General features: G+C 39.4%; 1 long non-coding RNA gene across 1 annotated transcript; it reads left to right on the top strand.

The window, feature by feature from the left end:
- Positions 1-5,007: 5,007 nt before the first annotated feature.
- Positions 5,008-15,454, top strand: LOC109299450. Its single transcript, XR_002097853.1, has 3 exons — positions 5,008-5,019; positions 15,294-15,369; positions 15,424-15,454. It is a non-coding gene; the product is annotated as an uncharacterized LOC109299450 (long non-coding RNA).
- Positions 15,455-16,813: the final 1,359 nt, after the last annotated feature.

The following is a 16,813-nucleotide window of genomic DNA, read 5'->3' as shown; positions in this document are numbered from 1 at the left end:
GCCTGGCTGGTAACAGAGTGTGGCTCCATCAGCCAGGCGCCAGCTTTGGGCAGCACATACTATCCTTGTGTGCACTACCCTATTTTTTTCCACCACTTTTTTTTTTTTGACTCCCTGGATATTCAGGGATTAAAAAACCCTCCAGGCTGCTCCCTTGCAGCACGGAGAACAACTGAATGTGCAGTATGTTGTGCCATAGACATGTCTGCAGCATCACATACCACATGACCACACTCATCTGGATGCAACCTATATGTGTGCAAAGAGCTTTCTCTGATGTGCTCCATGGAATGATTCTCAACACAATTCATCTAATCTGCAATGCATATATCCTTTCTTTAGTAAGTGAAAGCTGGTGTACATGTTTTCCTAATGTGGATAGCCTGGTTTCCTCCTTTTAAAAAAAGGGTTCAAACATTGTCCAGGCCATAAGCTTTAATACAGGGAGTCCATCACCAATAAAAGCAGGTATCTACATGTGACTGTGTCACTTCCACTTACAAGTTGGAATTCATGGTTTAACACAGTGAGTATGAAGAACTACCAGCAATGTGTATGTAAGGAGCCTGAAATCACACCTACCACACAGTGCATGCTTAAACGACGTGAGCTCTTAAGACAGGGTGACATTGAAGATCAAGTTAAGTTTGTGGCATAAAATGCAATCTGGTTCATGAAGCTTCTAACCTTGTTTGAAAGTCAACAAGCTTTGATCCTGCACACAACAAGCAGATGGATTTGCTAAGCTGGGACAAAGACATCGCATCACAACAACTTTCAAACTATCAACGTGAAAACCAGTGGAGATTAGAACAGCTCCAGGAAGTAGCTGTGAAGTTGAATCCGTACTACAAGTATGATCAGTCACTACCACTGTGGTTTAAACCACTGGCTGCCTCTTTTTTTAGTGCTTTTTAGTTCACATTTTTTACCCCAATCATGTGCTTTTTCTGAGTTTTGACCCTCAGCTACTAAAATCAATCCCTGGATAGCAGAAAGAGCATGACAATGAATGTGCTGCTTGCATGAACTTTGTCAAAGACTGCTGGATGCCTTTGACTATGACCATTTTGGGAGTCTGTTTCTGATCAGTTTCCACATCTCTACAACTTGACAAAATGCTGCCTTGCCATTCCAACCAATTCAGTGGACACAGAATGCGTGATCTCAGTGCATGAACAAGAGTTCACACTGCAGAGAGAGACGATGTCAGCTGCAACTGCCAATGGATGCTGCATGCTAGCATTGTACAACTAACATGAATTGTTTCGGCCAAGGTTAACATTATTTAGTATCACTAAATTTTGCAGAATGCCAGTAATACATTTTGATTATATTAGTTACAATTCATGTTGTGTATACATTTCCATTCATAATATTTTTCAATTCAGATTTAAATTTAACTTTTACATTTATAATAATGAGGTAACTTATTTGATATTTCTGTGACGTTTCCTATTTAATTATGCTGCAGTTTTTGCCTCTTGGCCAATCAGCATCAAGAGATGGAACTGCTGGGGCCCCTCAGTCAATCAGTGGTGAGTGGGGGCTCACTGTGAAAAGACCACAAAAGCAGCTCCACACACTGTGTGTGGCCCGCAAAAATCCCTTTATCTCCCCATGATTTAGGTAGATTCCTACTTATAGTTGAGCTTTTGTATTGAATGAACAATACCATTTTTTTCAATTAATCATTTTGCCCATAAACAAATCACAATTTTTCTAAATGACTGATATTTGCAATTTGTTAAGTTGTTATTAGTATTGATCAACTGCTCATTTCCAATCAGCTTGTGTGGCTATTTGCTACGTGAAAGTCAAAATTTAAATGATTTTGATTGAACACACCAGTCTCAAGGTAAGATCCTGCTTCCTGGCTGGAAAACTGTAATTTTTAGCTGATTTTCAGGACACATACTTGCAAATGTAAATTTGACAATTGCTTTCTGAGAATATTTGTAAGAACTGTTAAAAAATCAGGAGCTTCTACGATTCCTCCCACCAACCTTCAAAAATGTATGAGAAGTTAATTTCATAGAGGGGATGAACAGAGATGTAACACAATTGTATTAAAAATGCACCAAAACAGTCATATATAAAATCAATACTGCAGCGTTTATCCAGCTATTCACTGAAATGTGAGCACTCTAAGCTGGCTCTTTATCCTTGATTTCACAGCTCCCTTACATTTACACCCCCTGACAACTCCCTCCCTGGATTCACCTCAATCTACACACTCTCCTCTTCATGCTTGCCTTCCCGCTTTATTACTTCAGCACTTTTGCCCTTGCTCAGATTTGTGTTTCTTTTCAAGACCACCTTTTCATCTGGACCTTCAAAAGAATTCAGAACAGAGCTACAAGAAAGGAAGGTCTGGAAAATCTGCCTTATACTGTGAAACTCCAGAAGCTCAATCTATTTAATTAATGCAACAGAGGTGACTTATTCATAGTCTATAAGTACCCACATGGGGAGAGGACTGCAGACTCCTCTTTAATCTTGCATACAAAGCATAACATCCAGTGGCTGGAAACAAATTACATGGCATCCATTCATTGGTGAGTGATAAAGCTAGATAAATTCATACTAGAAATAGCTAGATAAATTCATACTAGAAATGGGTACAAATGTTTAACAGCAGAGCTAATTAAACACTGCACCAAAATTGCTCAGGGATGTGGTAAGTTCTCTATCACTTGAATCTTCCAGTCAAGGTCAGGTGTCTTTCTAAACGATGTGCTATATCTTAGACAAAAGTTATGACCTTGATGCAGGAATTAATGGGTGATATTCTATGGCTTGTGTCATGCCAGACCTAGGATATATGGCCATAATAGTTTCTTCTGTCTTTAAAACTTATGAATTTATCGAACCTTCAAATTAAACTCCAGTCCTATACCTGGGATACAGTGGCAAGGAGGTTAACAGGTCTCCCAGTGGTACCAGAGATGAGTTCCAGTCTATTCAGGACTTGTGCCAGACTGTGCCTAGTCAATCCAGCTGTAAATGAGTACCCATTTATTCAAAATGAGAGGCTAGACATGATGCTAGCCACATTGTTTCATGTTGTGCTGTTGGCTATAAAAACTGATGTTCTTTAAACAGGCTAGCCCCGTGAGCTGCTACGCTCATAAGGACCATGCACCTTAACACTGATCTATTACACATATCTTCAAAAGATGCATCTGTTCTATGAAATAATATGGATTTAGGGGGGCAAAGCCTTTGTGTTTTCTTCTTTTTCACTTGTTTGCCACTATATTCTCTTGTGCCTTTTAACTGTGAGGTACTCTTTCAAGTAGCAGCCCATTTTATGTATCGTACACCAGCTGAACCCACTAAAGTCTCTAGCAAAGTTCTCATTGACTTTGATGACATGGGAGCAGGCTCTGTGTCTATTTACAGCACTAAATAGATAAGTAACATTGGAAAAACTACTTAGCTATAGTTCAGGTACTCAAAACTTTCTAAAGTCTTACACCCTGGGGAATAATATGTCTGATTGTATCTGGTTAAGTTCAAACAACAGCCCCCTGAATTTTCTGTATCTTGTTGAACTGATGATCAAGAAACCCCAGTCCCAAAGTTTCCAAAGCATTTGATTTGTTTGTGTTCTTAAGAGTACTGGAAAATCTAACAACTACCAATGCAGTGCTTCCAGCCCCTCACAGCGATGCAGCAGGAATACGGGGAGTTACATTGTAAGCTCATCTAAAACCACCCAATGCTATATGGTGCAGCCAGGCAAAGCTGGTAAAATGTACACCTGATATCATTTGCTGTTGTAAAATTTCCAATTTCAGACCCATCTGACTATCTTAGGGTTAATCATGCAAAAAAGGGTACAGGAATGCTTCCCAACATCTCATTTTTAAGACTATTTTTCCCTCCCATCAGCAGTAAGTTCAGGGTCATCAGGTGCTCAGAAAAGCAAAAACTGCATTGAGTAAGGCATGCTGCTGGCACAGTCAAGGAAAAAAAAATACAATTCACACTGTAGCCGTCATCCTGCAGCTGTTATAAATGAGTAATTTATAAGTGTGTAATTTACAGAATGTGTATGGAAGTGCGCTTAATGCTGATACAAAGACAGCTTGGATGTGTAATGAGCTTTTTATGGCATATTGTGTTACGTTTAATGCAGACTTGTAGGTATTGCTTCCTCAGCAATCATGAAGGGCTTGCTGGGACTTTTCTATTGTACATCTGAAAAATGGATATTTAAATAGGAACCCAGCTAAATTTACATAATTATTTCAAATCTGTCAATGTCTGTTCTTCAGACATGATCACCCAGTAATGTATGGAGGTTATATTAGTTATGAGGACTGTTTTTTAGCTGTCACAATGCAACAAGATAGGAAAACCAATCCTGCTGCTAGCAAGCTGCTGGCTCCTTCAGGAAAGAGATGAAAGCCATTCCAGGGAGAAAGTTCTACTTTCCATAAAACACATTCTCAGTATTTCTCTTTCCTTATTTCTAAGTATATGTGTGTAAAAACAGGATCTTTGTTTGAAGAGCACCTTCTCTTACTGCTTATTCTTGCTCTAATGTTAAAATTCTCTCTTTGTAAACAGGTTCCTCATACCATGCAAATTTATACACATGCTTCATTTTACTACTGCAAGTACTGTAACACTCTGTTCTCTGAAGCTTTATAAGGTTCACATTTATCTCAGATACCATAAATTGTCTTTCTGATCTACCTCACTGATCATCATGGTAGCTGAGAATCTTCCAAGTTTACCAAAATGTTTACCGGATACGTTATACATTTTCAGTTTCTCTCATTTTCTCCTCACATAGGCGTATCGTCCGTTTGTTTGGGATGGGGAGGAAGTAGGGTTTTTTTCACCTGAAGTAGTTGATAGGGTATCTAGGAGCAAATTCTGTACTCATGAGAGGGCTGTCAAGTACAGCTCTCCCTCAGTTTTGGGCATTTTGCCTTTGTGACTGACAGCTCTAGTGCTCTAGCAGAACAGCTGTCGTGGGTGGTCACGGCTACACTGAGGTAGGTGGTTTTCCAGGTAACCAAGATCAACTGATGTCCATGGAAAAGTAAAAGATGCAGTATCAAGCTCAAACACTGGCAGGAAGAAATGAAATTTGAAAAGGAGGGAATTGTTTTCCATTGAGGCATGGCTCTAATTTAGAATTTCCCTCATCAGGAGAAATGGCCATTTTTGGCATTACAAAAAAAACTGCAATACTTAAGAATTCATTTGAAATATTACAGTTATGCCTGGGTAGTGACATAAACTGGGGTAGTTTGATTTAACTGAAATTTGTGAAAAATTCTAGCTATCTAAATTTCATTCTAATTTTCAGTTCCAGAAACCCCAAAATATCAAAGTAAAATGCATCCCAACCCCTGCTTGGTTTTGATCACTGCATTGCACATTATTTTCACATAAAATCATAAGCCAAATCATAATACTGTGAAGTCTTTAAAAAAAATTAAAAATTAAAAAAAAACTGTCCTGGGTCTCATCTTTGGTAGACTGGCTTGAGGTTCAAGTTTCCGGTGAAACCTGAAACTAGGCAAATTTTGTTTGCATGGTCTGGTGTTGTGCTTGCAATGTTTCTCACAGTTCTTGCTATATACATCTGCCTTCCAAATTCCAGTGCAGTTTGTACCACTTTTGATAAGCTCAATATTGATTTTAGTTTATGTTATGAAGATTAGGCAATTTTGTCCTGCTTCATAAAATCTTTATTCACAACTGTCAGGCATATTTCAATCTGCTGCCACAGTCAGTTTTGGTATAGGAACTGCTGAGTGATTGCCACAAACACAATGGGTAAATGCAGAAAAACATGATAAAGAGTAGCAAAAGAAAAAAAATTGGTTTTGATTGGGTACTGAAATTAAATAAACATGACATGTAATTTATCAAAAGCATAAATACAGGCAATGCCAATATGTCTTTTTTTCCCCAGAAATGATATATTTTACCAGAGGGATACTTTAGATTTTTCACTTTGTGCCAAGGTAAGTTTAATACCTCTGTAATCTACAACATATGGGTCTTATGACATTACACATTATTTGCATCACCAATAAAACAGCTCATTAATCAAACATGCCACCATAACTTCCAATAGCATAAACCACAAAATGTGGGTTTTTTAAAATATTTTAAGTGGAATTATTTGTTTGAAATATTCCCTTCTGGTACAACAGCCATCTGTTAATTTTAACAGTGATCAAGTGCTCTAATGATATTGTCATAAGTTAAGTTAAAATATTTTCAGGGAAAAAAGCCTACTGCATCTATTTCTTTTTCTGGTTTTCTGTTGTGCTTTCATTTATTTTTTTTTAAAGTAGAGTAGCTGTGTAGGTCACAACAGGGTCATACTGTAGTACCCAAAATTTACACTCGATGTAATGATATGCATTGATTCTAGGGCTAGCTAGGTCAATTTGTAGCAGGTCCATTAGGAATGTAAATTAAGTTTGTACATGCATAGATCATTTTCTCTATAAACTCACACATAATATAATAAAACATTTGTGTGATAAAGTAAAATGTATGCACCATACTGGACTCCCAATTAGACTTTTATTTCTTAAGAATCTAATGGCTAGAAAATAGAAAATCAAAAATACCTTCTACATATAACCATAAAATACAACTACTTACTCTAAGAATGGGAAAGGGGGGAGGAAATGGCAGGAGGGGCTTTTTTCCTCCCTCTTTTTTTTTTTTTTAAATAGACACAGGCAGAAGATCTGTATTCCCTTCTATGACTTAAGGGACAAATGGATATGTAAATGACCATTTTGAAGATGTTCATTAGCCTACGTTGCCATTATTTGTCAACAAAATGCACATTATTTTATCAGGTTTCTTTTAGGATGTGTGGGGGGAGGAAATCTCCCCTTCATGTACTGGTTTCATCTCAAATGCTTGGATAGGTTCTGATTTAACAAAGAAGTTCATTGTAAGCATGAATTTACATCTCATTTAAATCAATAAAGTAGACTACATACTGAAATATTTTGCCAATGAGGCATGGCTGGCTGAGTCCAAGGTGCAGCTAGCCTCTTCTCATCTATTAATGATAATGAAGGAGATGCTTCTGAAGGGAGCACAATTAAGTGCATCAAGGAGTCCAGGAATGACAATCAGTAGGTCTTGGTTCTACTCCTGATGTGGCTGCTTGGACAAGACACATATTCTGTTTGTCTCTTAGTTTGACCATCTCTAAAATGGGAATAAAAATATAAAAGCAGCTAAACAGGATTGTTGGGAGCCTCAACAAGTAAGCATTTCTGAGGCACTTTAAGACCCAGTGATAAGAGATGTTGTAACAGTACAACACATTATCATCCCCTAATTATAAAACCTGTTGAAAATATTTGTTAAAGGAAAATGCAGGTGCTGGAAACAGAAGCAAACTGATTTAGAGCAAGGGAAAACCAGCCTGAATCTTTCTCCTCAAGGCTGCAAAGCAAACCATTCAGGAAGTTCCCAAAATTCAATAATTCATTTTTGCAAAATGAGATTTATGACAACTAAAGGTCAGTCCTGCAAACACTTGCATGTGTGCTTACCACTGGGATGGGGGAACTAGCGTATATGAAATTAAGAATTTAACCATGTACATTAGTGTTTAGCGGCTCAGAGCCTACAAAATCATATTTTACTGCTTCGCTGAATCAGAAGACCAAATTTAGTCCCCAATGATAGCAAAATTCCCACCAACTTTAAAGCAAACAGAATGTCCACAGACTATTACTAATTATTTTCCTGCAAAAATATCTTCAGAATTACCCAGATACTTAATTTTTTATAAGAATATGTCAGGTATATATTTTGTAGCAAATCAAAAACGTGTTGAACCAGCTAGTAGGGGATGTAAATGACTGAACAATGTGTGAAATTTAACTAGATATCTGTATAATGTAAATTTCCATTAGTTGTCATACTATCCAATTATTCTGAAATAATAAAATACACCTAAAGTGTATATTACAAGGCTGCATTTTTTCTTTGAGTTCTAATGATATGAACAAGCCACTAGAGTAGCTGTTGTCATCAGAAACCCTAGATTAGAAATGGTCTTATTTTATGCAGTTGCGTACAGTTCATTCTCTGTATATTATATTTATAATTCAGAGTTTCATGCGAGAGCTGCTAAGTTATATAGGTGTGTATGCAAACCTGCTGCTTGCCCCCAGTGACCCTTCATAAATTTGGACTGTTTTACATTTTTTCCACTCTCAGGTGTCTAAAACAATGCGTATTTCTTCTCAAATGTTTTATTTAGTTATATAGATTTTTTTCTGGTACTGTCAATCAAGCTACCGTTTGAGTGAGAGTTCAGAGCTGGTCACCGTGCATGGCAGGAAAGGAAGCCTGCAGACAATACTTTCCATGAGCAAGAGGTGGATTTGTGCTGCCTGCTTGTCAAATGCTTCTTAAAAAGCTAAATTAGGCAAAAGAATAGAGAATTAGAGAAAAATAATTTGTTTTAGACTGGATTTAAAGCGAGAGTGCAAGAGACCAGTATTCTACACTGAAAATGTCTGGCTTTGTTGTTATTTCAAAGAGGAAAAGCCTAGTGGACAGACGAGCCCACTTAACATTAAAATAAAACACTTAACAAAAACCCCAACATTACAGACGTGGCTTAAAAGTCCCCCAGGAAAGCTGGTGGGAGTTTTCCAATAAGATATTTTGCATTGCAAATTGCCAATACAACAACATCAAAACAGTTTGCAGACATATATCTGTTTTAACAAAATTCTGCCCAAATGGAATCCTTGGGCGTTATGGCAGATCAAGGAGGCCCTAGGAATCTGCTCCACGTCCTATGGGGAAAATTGAATGAAGCCATTAAATGTTTCAAAATGAAAAATTTCTGAATTTTTTCCACAAGAAATTCTGAAATTTCTAGATTTAATTCCAATTCAAAATTAAGCCTTTTCTTGACTATTGGGATGAAAATTCTGAGTTTCAACATGCTCTAACCCCTACTCCTTTACTAGCTGGGATAGCAAAACGGAACCTCATTAAGAGCATCTTATTTCTGACCCTTCACCTACAGTGATAGCATATTCACCTCATTAGCCAAGCAGCCTTCATGAAGTGTGGAGGAGAAACATAAAGGGTGGAGGAGTATTTATTTCTTGGTGCCTCTGATTAGATTGCCTAGTCCTGGAGCCAATTAGCAGGGGCATGCTCTCTATCTCTGTAGCTTCCACTCCTACCAACAGAACCATTTTGTATACAGCCTTTCTGGCAATGCTTTTTCCATTCAAGGAGATCTTTTCCATAGACATGACTTACTATGTTAACATCTTGGCTCTTTTCTCTCTCCCTTTTCTCATTTTCTCTGCCTTACCCATCACTGTTATGCTTATGCTACTAAATACAACGTTGACACCTTTAATGGTTTCTCACCCGCATTCTCTGCCTGGCCAGACATAGTATACTTGGTTCTGCCTCAGCTTCCTGAGGCTTAATATACCAAAGTCCAAAAATTGCACCTTTTGATTGGGAAGAGCAGTTTGAGACAGCTCTTTATTTCTAAACTCCATTTTACCTCCCCTACCTCTAACCTTTTATTTCTCAAGAAACCTACTCTTTCCTTCTCCATATCTCAATGCCAAATGGCTGCCCACTCCTAAGAGCTCATCAAACAAATTAAATCACTGGTCAGGGCACACCATTATCTATAGTCAACAGCACATAACAGAGTAACGGGTCTAGAATCACACCTTTGACTCCCCAGCATGAATGACCAGATGCCCATTTACAACTGGGATGGCTGGTGGCAGTCATAAACCAGGTTCAGAGCAAGACTTGAAATCTTATCTATGGAGTCATAACAGAATGCTCTGGTGGTTTGTGCAGAGGGTAACCTAAACTTGTCAGGTACTGATACAATCACCATTGCAACTGTTACAAATAACTTTCCATTCCCAGTGCTGGGAATGCCATATGGACAGTAAATGTCAAGGATATTGCTACCTCTGCAATATTTCTTATGGATGTCACTTCTCATATTCCACTGTGCCTTCATCTGACGCTTTCAACTGCTTTCTCTCTGGCCATCTCAAATTTTAGCTCAGTAGACTTCATGTGACAGAGTAGAAAGGCCCCATCCAAAGACAGGCAAGAAAAGGTTCTCTCTCCGAGTACAGGAAAGATCATAGCAGCTGTATGCTCTAAGTGCAAGAGTATTAGATCTGGACCAGCTGTGGTGAATTAAGTCGTTCTTCTCCCACACAGTAAGTGGAGTGTGCTGAGGGGTGTTGAGATGCCTGGCATGAGAAGCCAGACCTTCCTTTGAGGAAAAAGGAAATTACTACCTTAAAAACTGTTCATTTCAACTGAAACTTTGGCTGCACAAAGCAATCATCCTTCTTTTTTTTTTTCTTTTTTTTTAATACAACTTAGAAAGAGGAAGCCTTAGTTAAAACCCCTGACTTTCAAAAATTGTATATTATGACCAGGCTCCAGAAAGTGTTATTACAAATGCACATAGGGCTTTTAGATGCACTGGAATGGGTCACTTACCTGACAACTGCTTCCAGAAGCTATCACACTGTAAACCACACGACATGCAGTTGTCTTCTGCCGCCTCCTCCCATATAGAAAAAGTTCACACACATACCCACATAACTTCATTGGCTTCCCATTCATTTGAGTATCCAGTTTCAAATATCTTTTGATTTTTCTATCCTTAATGTATAGGCAAATCGAGGATTTTGAAAATGTGGATGCAGGTGGTGTGACACATAACAACATAATGCAACACATTTTTCTCCAGTTAAAGTAGAAGTTTTACTAATATGGTAGGGGGCTTGCGTTACATTATTCAGTTTAAGACTGAAGCAAAAAACAACTATAACTATCGGAGCATGCACTCACTAATCTGCTACAGTAAATAGAAAGATTTTTAAAAATACAACTAACCAGGCAAAAAAAAAGGTCAAAGGATACCATATCATTAGTCCTGTAGTTATTATAGTTAAACATGCATGTCTTATTCAGATCCATAAAACAAAATCTAGTCTTCTTGAGCATCTTGTCTGACAGTGAAGTATTGGGCATACTGTCATTTCTACACCAAGAATTATAGAGAAACAGGGCTGGAAGGGACCTCTAGAGGTCATGTAGCCGAACCCCTTCCTAAGGCAGGATCATCTGTACCCAAACCACCCCATACAATCCATAATCTAAACCCTACATACGAGTTAAGGTTTTTAGCTAGAGCTAAACACAGTCTGCTGGGCTGTAAAATAGAAGAAAGGTATTACCGAGAATGGCTATAAGACAGCAAAATTGCAGAAGAAAGGATAGTTTGAATAATGAAACCTCAAGACCATTAAAAAGGATGGATAGTCATTAACACCCTTGGAGTGGAGAGAAATTAACAGGAATTAGGGAGTCATGAAGTCAGTTGACTCTCTCAGCACTATCTGAACAGAAATACCACTGCCCCTCCCAGGCAGTTTGTTTTAAAGTTTGGGTGGAACAGAAATCAAAGCGGGTTGGGGGCACCCTCTCTGGATCCAACCCTGCCTTCATGGACTCGTTCATTCTACATTAAAGACCCTATCACCCTCAAACCTAAGCCCACTCCTTCTTCTGCTTCAGGGCTGGTCACTAACTCTTACTGGACATGAACAAGCCCATTGACTGACAGTTCTCTCTTCTGCCATAATTTTCTTGTCTCCTGAGCTAAGTACAGACAGTCTGCAGCATGAGGGGAAGTGAAATCAGTTCAGAATGGCTGCCCAATACAAGGTAAGTCAGGATGCGGGAACCCAGGGAGGTGCAACCCATGAGGGTGAGGGGCAGACATGACCCACAGGTGGGGTGGGGGGGACAGATGTGACCAACAAAGTGTGGAGGTGCAGGCACAACCCATGAGTGTGGTGGGGGGGAAGGCAAGCATGACCCATGGGTGGGGAGCACATAGGTGCAACCCACAGGGTTCTGCTGCAGTCCAGGAGTGTCTGGCAGGCTTGGGGGATTCATGATGTTTCATGGGGCGGAGGGTTGGGATCAGGGGGCTACTTTTAGCCCCCCAACCCTCCCCGCAGTGAACCTATACCCCCATGCCTCTCACTGCGCCCCCCACTGGGACTTACTTGCTCAGCTCCAGCAGTGATGAATAATAATATAATTGGCTGCACCCAGAGCCCTGGAGCTGCGCAGGAAAAGTATATAGAAGTGCCATGCACCAGTTTGACCTAAATTGAATAAGTTTGATATTACATAGATCCACATTTATCTTAAACTGGTTTTGCAATTTTTAGACAGGTTTGTGTGCATGGAACTTCTGTACAGTTACAGATTTACACTGATTGCCAGTCACTGGGACCAGGCTTGTACGTATAAGGTTAGCACCAGGACAAGCTAAGTTTAAATTGGACAGCCATTTTGAAACCAGTTTACACTTCGCAAATGTCTGTACTTAGCCATGGCCTCATCTGTTTTCCACCTATACTCTCCAAAAAGTTCACTTTTGTTTTTTGCTTGTACCTCTTGGTTCTTGTACCTCTTAGTTCTTGTCTTTATATGTGAATTAATTCTACACGGAAGTTGGCATGAGCTATAACATTGTCTCTTTTGGTACCAGTCTTCCACTCTGATGCCCCTCTTCTGGGTTGCAGCAGGTGTCTGAGACTACACAGAACAGCTTCATAATAAAGAAGAAACTGATTATATAGAATCTGAGGATATTTTAAATATAATGCATAAAGTATAAAATAAGCATTTTAGCTGCCTGCAGACATTTAAAAAAAAAAACCCTGCTTACCAAAAGAGACAGTATGTTACTTCCACCCAGCTCTGCAGCATCTGTATAGATCAGGCACTTCAGCAGGGCTCTTCGGCGCTTTGATCTGAAGCACATTCAATCAGCTATTAGATAAAAGCTCCAAAAAAGCCCCACTAAAGTGCCCAATCTATACACACATCAGGTGAGCCTGGTTCAACTAAGGCGCTGCCACTTTGGGCATGCCTTGGGTTCAGTGCAGGAACGTGCTGAGTTTAAACTAAAGCATCCTTGGTGGGGGAGGAGGTTAACATCTGCAAGCAGCCTTTATTCACTTACACTGTTACCTCCATTGTGAAATGAGATGATCAGCATGCAGGCCCTTCCTTCCAGGAGCCTAAGCCCAGTACTGCTGTGTGGATTCTAGACAACAATTTTGCCAGAGGAATTGACTATTATCAGAGGAAACCAGAGGAATTTTTGTTCTGCTCACAGAAGCTGAAGCTTATTCTACATAAAACCTTGCACAAATTATTTTCTTACATTGACAAACAATGTATTACAAGGTTAATACAATCCTTACCAACAAGGTCAGAGGTAAACCTAGGTATGTCTTTGTAAAAATAGTAGCTTCAGTCACTGGAAAATCAAATTTGGTGAACAACTGGCTTCAGCTCTGCTCTATGCCAATAAACACAAACTTCTTTCCTTGTTTGTTAGCTTTGCCTTTGTTATTCCATGCCAGTTCTGGACCCATTAAGGCAATAAATATTTTCACAATGGTGATTTTCCTATCACATATACAGAGTATGAATTCATGGTGGCCAAACCTAAATGTACTCTCAAACTGTAAACGCTCAGGGAAATAGTTAAGAGGGGATTTTTGTTGTAATATTTATTATAGCAATACCATAGATTCTGTTAACAAAACCACTGCTTTGTCAGCATGTTGTGGAAAAATAATAAAAAGGACTATAAATAAAATACATAAATGTAATTAAAGATTAAATCTTTACGCAGAAACCCTCTCTCAAATAAGGGAAGAAATGGGATTTTTGTTGTTTTTATCTGCATGATATAACCTGTTTTTCCCAGTTTATTTTTTTCATTAATCCTTTAGCATAATTACTAACATAGCAATTTCTCAAAAGATAAATGGAGGAGGGGGGTTATAAAATCATCACACACAAGGCTATTCATCAATTAGGTAAGCCAAATCTTGATACAAAACAGTACTGCAGAGGCCGAGTATCTCTTCCTGAGGAAAAACGATTTTTCTAAAGAGCTGAATAACTTGGGAATCCTGTCACACAAAAGTGGGGAAATGTAACAAATAAAAGTAAAAAGAAAAAGTACATACATACAATGGTCTCTAATGGTAAATATAACTGGTTTTAGCTTGCAAGCATTTATATTTCCCTGGGCTGCTAGGGGTGCAGTCTTTTTCCTGCATCTATATTACGGGTATGAGATACGTCCCTTATTTTTCTAGAGATTTCAATCAATGTTCTGTTGATATTCATCTGTTCTATTCAGAGACATGTATTAACAGTGCAGATTAAGTTGGATATCTGGTACTAGGCCAAAGCTTTTAAAAATATAACTTATTTTTGGCACTTAAATCTTTCGTGCCTGCTTTAGAAATGTACAGAACTTGCAGCTTTCCCTGAAGATGACTGGTGCCTCTGAAAAACAGGTCCTAGGTCTCAAGCAAGGTTTCCCAAATCACTGGCTACTGTAATATCTGTAGGAAAACAGAACAGGTAGCAGAGGTAGGAATAAGGAGCACTAACCACTGCTCTCAAAGGAACTTATGGTCTATAGTCTTTAGAGCACTGAAGTTAGAGCTGGGAGACATGGATCTGAATCTCTTCTGAAGAGTAGGGAACTAAATCTGGTTCTCACACTTCCATTGCCAGTACTATAACCATGAAACTATTGTATGAATTGGGGGCATCACAATCACCTTATTTCTGGGCCTATTTTACAAAAAAGCTCTAACTGCTACTGCATTGCATTTTCCCTAAATTGAAGTGCTGGATTTTTAAAAACACTGAATTAAACTGAAATGAACCCCCATGGCATGTACACAAAGGCCAGGCCCAATCCTTACCTGCCTCTCTGGCAGCTGAGAAGGGGGGTGGGAGGGGGAAGCGGGCAACCCGCCAGTGGGCCGAGCAGTCCCTGAGCTGCGGAGGGACCAGTGTTTCCCTCTATGGTGGTGGCAGCAGCACCGCCCAGGTGGCCCAGCCTGGGCAATCCAGGGGAGGCACTGAAGCTGCAGATGGAAGCACTGCTCCCCTCTCCCCTCCCCCCCCACAGCCATGGAGGCAAGCACTAGGCCCCTGTGCAGCTCAGGCAGGCCAGCTCTAGGGAGAAGGAAAAAAAAGATCAGGCTCGCCACTTTTTTTTTCCTTCAGTGGAGCCTGCTTATATGGGCTGCTGCCAGGCTGCCTGCATGACCTGCCTGCACAGCCTCTAAGCTGCATGGGACCCGGTGCTTCCCTCCTCAGCTCTTGCACTTTGTTAGGTAGCAAACTAAAACACCTCAAAGGTGTTTTATTTTGCTATATCCCAAAGTCATTAACTTGCAATATGCTGCTGACAGTGTAAACAGCCGCACCGTTAAAGTGCAATATACCACCAACAGTGTAAACAGCTGCACCTTTAAAGGGGTGCAAAAGGCATTTAAGCTGCTTTAAAGGCTAATTTTGTGGCATGTACAAAGGCCCCTCAATTCCTTCTAAACTCTTCATTCTCTAGGTGTTAATGATCCTCTTTCCTTTTTAATGGTCTTTAATGGTTCCAACACTCAAGCTATCTTTACTTATGCAATTCTACTGTCTGTTAGCTGCTCCAAATAATGTAGCTCTCATTTCAAAGCAGTGCAGCCTGCTTTTTTTGTTTTTTAATTCTAGATAGAAACTTTAACTCAGGTGTGGAAATGTTAACTCAGGCGACCACTAACTCAGATGTGGAAATAACTTTCAATAACTGTCAAGATGCTCAAGAAGGCTAGATTTTGTTTTATGAATCTGAAAGAGACATACATTTAACTGTAAGGACTACAGGACTAATGAAACAACATCTTTTGATTATTTTTGCTTCGCTTGTTTTGGTTTTATGTCTAATATGTGACATAGCAAAGTAAGGCACATTATAATAAAGTTTTTGCTTTTTCGTGCTTCAATCTTAAATTGAATAGTGTAGCTCTAGGCCCCTTGCTTATTAGTGAAGCTTCTGGTTTCTTTTTAACAGGAGAAAAAAGTGTTGTGTTATATGATGATGCACTACACTCCCCCACCTTTCAAAATCCTAGATCCACCCATAGTGCCTTCATGGTATATAAATTCCATCTGAGCCCCACTTTTAGGTGGCTTGGTTCCTTTGGGGATCTGGACCTTAATTGACACCTCTATCCTCAACGTTTCCATACTGACTACACTACAAGGCTCCCCACTCAACATACATGTTGTTGTGGATTCCATTCTAAGGCACCTGACTCTCCCCTGCATTGTATAGGTGGTCAGGGCACCTAGCTCAGGGTTGGGGATTCCACTATAGGTACCAAACATGTATAAGTGAGGCATTACAAAACTGAGAAGTACAATGACTTGACCCTTTTTTGGATCAGAGCCTCCAGGTCTCTCCCCCTTGCTTTCCCATCAGCACAGAACAGGAAATACCATGCATGGATTTTGAACCTAAAATGTTTGAGAGTTTCAAATATTAATCAGATTTTTTAAAAGGCACTGAACTTTTGCCAGGGCTTGCCTAGGTTTTTAAGGTCTTCAAGATGCTTGGAAAGTGAAGAATTTTAGATCTATAAAACCAGTTCCCAAGGTAACAATCAGCCCTGTAGAAGCTGAACAACACACAATCTTCACATGCATAAGCACTGTCTGTTCCCTCTCGAGCACTTAAGTGTTAGCTGAGCAAAGAGAGAAAATATTTCTCATATTTACAGCTTTAGCCAAAAAAAAAAAAAAAAATCACTGTACCCTTTAAAAGCAACTAAAAGGAAAGATACTGCAGTTGATTTACATTCTTATTCCTTACCTAATGAGCTATCTA

The sequence above is a fragment of the Gavialis gangeticus genome, unplaced genomic scaffold, assembly GCF_001723915.1.
Source record: "Gavialis gangeticus isolate Ggan-Ray unplaced genomic scaffold, GavGan_comp1, whole genome shotgun sequence".
Taxonomy (NCBI): Eukaryota; Metazoa; Chordata; order Crocodylia; family Gavialidae; genus Gavialis; species Gavialis gangeticus.
The sequence above is the reverse complement of the archived record's forward strand: the minus strand, read 5'-3'. Positions and strand labels throughout refer to the sequence as shown.